Consider the following 7,222-nt stretch of genomic DNA (forward strand, 5'->3'; position numbering starts at 1 on the left):
TATACAGAAAAGGAGTGGGGGCGTGCGCTCTGCATAATGAGGGAAACATTGTGGGTCTTCTGTGCAGATCGCGCTTCACTGTAACCCAGGCGAGATAAAGCTACACGCAGGCTACTTCTCTCCATTAGAATAATTTGTACGGAACGTTATAAATTTTGATTCGTTTGTTATGATTGACGATCGAATACTTGAGGTATAATTTTTACCGGAATACGGGTAAGAACCGCATATAAGAACCTCGCTCTGATTGGCTGACACTACGAACTGGCTGCCTAGCACGCTCAAAATTCACCTCACGCATGCTCACTTCACTGTTTTCGTACCAGAATCGTAGCGAGAATGAAAATAGTGCAATATAATGTGATTTTTACCATCGCTATTTAGGTTTTGATGAATATCTGACTAAATCCATCAGGTAAATCACGTTCATTAGAGAAATATCTCTTTATATGATTGCCAACTAAAGGTCACTGACTGCCCTTTGGTGTTTTTTCTTCAAAAGGTTCTTGACGCATCAAGGTTCTATGTTTCCGCGATCAAAAGCCTGGTATTGATTCATATTTACTCATAAGATCATATATCAACTCCGTAGATCTATATACAATCTATAATATTAATAATATTATTCTCTAATTTCATATTTTAATATCAAGGTTCTTAAAGTACCATATATTGTATCAAATATAAGGTTCTTGGAATTCTATGCTTATTAATTCAATTTAAATAATATTTTAGTTTTGTAACCCCACATATCAATTTAATAGTTCCATATACACAATCTATAATATTAATAATATTACTGTCATATTTCATATTTTAATACCAAGGTTCTTAAGTTACCATATATTGTCCCAAATATAAGGTTCTTGGAATTCTGTGCTCATTAATTCAATTTAAATAATATTTTTGTTTTGTAACCCCACATATCAATTTAATAGTTCCATATACAATCTATAATATTAATAATATTACTGTCATATTTCATATTTCAAAATGAAGGTTCTTAAGGTACCATATATTGTACCAAATATAAGGTTCTTGGAATTCTGTGCTGATTAATTCAATTTAAATAATATTTTAGTTTTGTAACTCCTCATATCAATTTCGTAGTTCTATATACAGTCTATAATATTAATAATATTACTGTCATATTTCATATTTTAATATGAAGGTTCTTAAGGTACCTTATATTGTACCAAATATAAGGTTCTTGAAATTATATGCTTATTAATTCAATTTAAATCATATTTTAGTTTTGTAACCCCACATATCAATGTAATAGTTCCACATACAATCTATAATATCAATAATATTACTGTCATATTTCATATTTTAATATCAAGGTTCTTAAGGTACCATATATTGTACCAAATATAAGGTTCTTGGAATTCTATGCTGATTAATTCAATTTAAATCATATTTTAGTTTTGTAACCCCACATATCAAATTAATAGTTCCATATACAATCTATAATATTAATAATATTACTGTCATATTTCATATTTTAATATCAAGGTTCTTAAAGTACCATATATTGTACCAAATATAAGGTTCTTGGAATTCTATGCTTATTAATTCAATTTAAATATTATTTTAGTTTTGTGATCCCACATATCAAATTAATAGTTCCATATACACAATCTATAATATTAATAATATTACTGTCGTATTTCATATTTTAATATCAAGGTTCTTAAAGTACCATATATTGTACCAAATTTCAGGTTCTTGGAATTCTATGCTGATTAATTCAATTTAAATAATATTTTAGTTTTGTAACTCCTCATATCAATTTCGTAGTTCTATATACAGTCTATAATATTAATAATATTATTGTCATATTTCATATTTTAATATGAAGGTTCTTAAGGTACCTTATATTGTACCAAATATAAGGTTCTTGAAATTATATGCTTATTAATTCAAATCATATTTTAGTTTTGTAACCCCACATATCAATTTAATAGTTCCATATACAATCTGTAATATTAATAATATTACTGTCATATTTCATATTTCAAAATGAAGGTTCTTAAGGTACCATATATTGTACCAAATATAAGGTTCTTGGCATTCTATGCTTATTAATTCAATTTAAATCATATTTTAGTTTTGTAACCCCACATATCAAATTAATAGTTCCATATAAATCTATAATATTAATAATATTACTATCATATTTCAAAATGAAGGTTCTTAAGGTACCATATATTGTACCAAATATAAGGTTCTTGGAATTCTGTGCTTATTAATTCAATTTAAATATTATTTTAGTTTTGTGATCCCACATATCAAATTAATAGTTCCATACACAATCTATAATATTAATAATATTACTGTCGTATTTCATATTTTAATATCAAGGTTCTTAAAGTACCATATATTGTACCAAATTTCAGGTTCTTGGAATTCTATGCTGATTAATTCAATTTAAATAATATTTTAGTTTTGTAACTCCTCATATCAATTTCGTAGTTCTATATACAGTCTATAATATTAATAATATTATTGTCATATTTCATATTTTAATATGAAGGTTCTTAAGGTACCTTATATTGTACCAAATATAAGGTTCTTGAAATTATATGCTTATTAATTCAATTTAAATCATATTTTAGTTTTGTAACTCCACATATCAATTTAATAGTTCCATATACAATCTATAATATCAATAATATTACTGTCATATTTTATATTTTAATATCAAGGTTCTTAAGGTACCTTATATTGTACCAAATATAAGGTTCTTGGCATTCTATGCTTATTAATTCAATTTAAATAATATTTTAGTTTTTTAACCCCACATATCAATATAATAGTTCCATCTACAATCTATAATATCAATAATATTACTGTCATATTTCATATTTTAATATCAAGGTTCTTAAGGTACCATATATTGTACCAAATATAAGGTTCGTGGCATTCTATGCTTATTAATTCAATTTAAATAATATTTTAGTTTTTTAACCCCACATATCAATATAATAGTTCCATCTACAATCTATAATATCAATAATATTAGTGTCATATTTCATATTTTAATATCAAGGTTCTTAAGGTACCATATATTGTACCAAATATAAGGTTCTTGGAATTCTATGCTGATTAATTCAATTTAAATAATATTTTAGTTTTGTAACTTTTCATATCAATTTCGTAGTTCTATATACAGTCTATAATATTAATAATATTACTGTCATATTTCATATTTTAATACCAAGGTTATTAAGGTGCCATATATTGTACCAAATATAAGGTTCTTGGAATTCTATGCTTATTAATTCAATTTAAATCATATTTTAGTTTTGTGATCCCACATATCAAATTAATAGTTCCATATACACAATCTATAATATCAATAATATTACTGTCATATTTCATATTTTAATACCAAGGTTCTTAAGTTACCATATATTGTCCCAAATATAAGGTTCTTGGAATTATATGCTCATTAATTCAATTTAAATCATATTTTAGTGTTGTAACCCCACATATCAATTTAATAGTTCCTTATGCGTTCTAAAATATTAATAATATTACTGTCGTATTTCATATTTTAATAAAAAGGTTCTTAAAGTACCATTTATGACACAAACACAGATAGGTACATGAAAAATAAAGTTTATTACTTTGGCAAAACAGGGGGGCACACAATATAAGGTTCTTGGAATTATATGATTATTAATTCAATTTAAAGCCTTGTTATTGAAAGAGACCTCTTCATATGATTGCTAACTAAAGGTCACTGTCTGCCCTTTGGTGTGTTTACTTTTTTGAAATGGTTCTTGATGCATTGATACAACTTTCAAGGTGCCGTTATCCATGATCGAATCCATATAAATATAATCTTTCTTTCTTACAGAAATATGAAAAGAGCATGGCGTGATCTGGTTTAAAGTTCTAGATCAAAACTTCAGATTCATGACGAAGCAGAATATGTCAGTCACTTGCCAAGAATAGTTAGGGCAAAACGACCATGCAACCAGGTAGATGTGAATTTTGTCAATTTTCTGTCTCAAAATTGTATTGCCAGCAAACCGTAGTAGATCTAACAACTTTAGGAAAATCTTTCTAGTCCTGATAAGCTGAAATGTGCACAGTATTTTCTTCTTGAATATAGTGATTCGATGGCTTTTAGTTGTATTTTAATATATATTCATGCATGAATAACAACATTTTTAGTGGTAATACACATTATAAATTATTTTTTGGTTTTACAATATTCTATCAAATATTTTTGTCAATGTTTGACCCGTATCTTATACATTTACATTTTTATGGTGAAAATAAGAAATAATTTAATGATTTAGTAGAGGTTCACCTCTATTAGAGTTGCGTTTCTAATAATAGAGCTAATATGATAGCCATTATTGTATGAAAATTGAGTTTGCTAAGTTATTGCCCTTTTTAAAATAAATATTGTTATAATATTATGTATTTGTGTCATAGAATAAATTCTATGTTGATTTTTAGTCTTTTGTACATGGTGCAAAATCTGGAATAGACAGTGATTTTATTGAGTCAGACCAGAATCTTCACCTGAACCTATATGCAGTGAAGAAATCACTCCTGCAATGCCAACTTATATTGAAACTTAAAGACTGCAAAACAGTATTTGCCTGCAGTCTTCAGTACAATGTATTTGGAATGATGGACTATAACCACAAACAAAGGGAACTGAAAGTGATTTGCTTTTACTAATTATTATTCCCTGTTCGAACAAAGTCTAAAAATGAGGACTTATGAATTGACCTTGGTGTGCGTGAGTGTGTATCCAACCATATCTAGCCTTTTCTCACACATGCTTAGAATTATTAAGTTCAAAGTTTTCGGACATTATATTGTAATTGTGCTCATAAAACTACAATGTTACACAAATAGACCTGCTTTTGTATTAAATCATCTTTTAATTCTGATTATTGTAGATAGACAAATACATTTTTGTTCATCGAAGAGGGATGTATTTGGCTGGAACTTGTCACTGAATGTATACATGTTCATGTGATAATGACAGAAAGTTACTGATTGATGCTCTGCCACCATTTGTTACTGCAACATATCAAGGTAATATATTTTATTTGCTAGTTTATTCTATTATTAACTTTTATTTTACCCAATCAGATATTGGTCATTTGTTTTTGTTTTTTTGTATATATCTATACTTAAATTTTATATAATATGTCATTGACTCAATTCTAGAAACATGCATATTGTATAGAATTATGTTTCGGCTTTTTTGTGCTTTTCAGTCCCTTGGAATGTATATATTAAATTTTAGCCAGTATTTTATAGATTCTCAGTAGAAATATAAGTTGTATACTATTGAATACCAGAGACTGTGTCATGACATGACTTGTTATTACTATAAACATGTATGTTTTATCATTACAGCACCTTCTGTTGTCATTTATGACAATGCTTGCAATTTGTATACATACTTCTTGAATAGAGATCTATGTTTCATTCAGAAGACTAGATTTTATGTTGATCGTCTTCATTGGAAGAATCACACTGGTAAGTAATAAATAGTAACATGAATGGTAAGATTAATCGTTTTTTCCAGCTTATTCTTCAGTACCAGTAGTATAAATATCAACAGTTTCTTTGCTGTGAAATATTATCAATAAAAATGAATCCATTTTTTTTATTTGCAGGTTGCTCCAGGGCATACAACCTAGATGAGTATTCAGAATGGTGCCATTTGAATAGCCAAGTGGTAGAGCAATCTAATTCCAGAGTGAAGAAATTGATAATCTACTAGTACAGTATGATGGTGTGGCTTTGTATGTTTGTGCACAAATCTTCTCTCAACAAGTCCGTACAGAAAACATTTAGGTCACGTAATGTTTGTTTATATGCAGTAACCCCATATGTTGTTTTCATTAAATATCATTAGATATATTGCTAAATATTATTTTGGAAAGTGTTTGCAGTTCATGTTTTTATTTGTATGAGGGCCCTTGATGTAGTACATGTAATATTAAAGTTACACAAGATTATTTTTAGAATATAAATACCATAGCATGTATTTGATTTTTATCACAGCCAGATAAACAGTCTAGTTTGTATTCTTCCTAATGTTGTATTCATTATTAAGTCAAAAATGGGGAATGCATTCAAAGCTGTATCTCAGGCATACCTTGATCAATTCTCTTCAAATCTTGTATACTTAGTCTGTTACAGGTGTAATGATTTTGTGATTATGTCAAAAATGGCTGACAGGGACTGCGCACTGCAATATCTATTCTTGAATGGGCAAGGTTGTAATAGTTACACTATGTTTGGAAATTAATTACATGTATGCGAACATGATGATTTCACTTGAGTCATAATTATTGTATTCGGACAAATTGAAATTACTACATTTTATATTGCATAATATAATGTATTTTTTTATAATTTTCACATGAAATGATTTAGATCATGAAATTTCAGTTTTTGGGAGTTATTTGCTGCTGTTTAATGTTATAACACTATTAAATCAAGTCAACTGAATGTTTACTTTGAATATTTGAATATATATATTCTAATGTTAATTAAAAGCCATCAGTAAGCATGATTACAAGCCATTGGTGCTTGGAAACATTGTGACTTCACAACAGTAACATATTAATGGATTGTTCTGGTGGTCAGATCTCATAATACTAATTTATTGTAGATAAAAACTAGCCATGATAAACTCATCATATTGTGTTGCTGCAATGTACAATACCTCTGCAATAACTGGATTACACCCTTTGGTACTCATTACCCTTTTGTAAGAGCATTCATCATGTACCAATGTTAATTGTTATTATTAATAAAACTGCTTAAACTGTTGACTTGTGATTATGGCCTCATATTTCAAGACTTTATTTTATGCAAATCTGTAAGTACCTTACAATCATTAAATGCTGCCTGGAAATCAGATACATTTAGCCAATTCATGCTATATAAATGGGTCTTGTAATATAAATTATAGAAATTGTTATTGTTCTGTATGTAAGTCGCTGTGTTTCAGTATGATTTTGTGGCGGCCCTGGCCCACAATGTGCTATGTTTCCTATTTATCAGAGCCGCCACTGTACAAGCAATCTCTTCTTTCATGCTAGACAAACTAAAAATTTAAACATGTTTTCTTTCTCATTTAATTTCAGGAACTGTAACAGCAAAAAACAAACTTGTTAACATAATTAGAAAAATGCAAAATTCCATGAGCTAGTGATTACCATTCCTTAAA

General features: G+C 28.1%; 2 long non-coding RNA genes across 2 annotated transcripts; both read left to right on the forward strand.

Moving 5' to 3' along the window:
- The first annotated feature begins 330 nt into the window (after positions 1–330).
- On the forward strand, positions 331–5,061 carry LOC146739318 (uncharacterized). The gene is made up of 3 exons (XR_014930153.1): positions 331–415; positions 3,866–3,989; positions 4,929–5,061. It is a non-coding gene; the product is annotated as an uncharacterized LOC146739318 (long non-coding RNA).
- A 319-nt stretch (positions 5,062–5,380) lies between these two features.
- On the forward strand, positions 5,381–6,822 carry LOC146739319 (uncharacterized). The gene is made up of 2 exons (XR_014930154.1): positions 5,381–5,517; positions 5,658–6,822. It is a non-coding gene; the product is annotated as an uncharacterized LOC146739319 (long non-coding RNA).
- The last annotated feature ends 400 nt before the right edge of the window (positions 6,823–7,222 follow it).

This window comes from Saccoglossus kowalevskii, chromosome 8 (assembly GCF_978046115.1).
Source record: "Saccoglossus kowalevskii chromosome 8, keSacKowa6.1, whole genome shotgun sequence".
NCBI classification, from domain to species: Eukaryota; Metazoa; Hemichordata; class Enteropneusta; family Harrimaniidae; genus Saccoglossus; species Saccoglossus kowalevskii.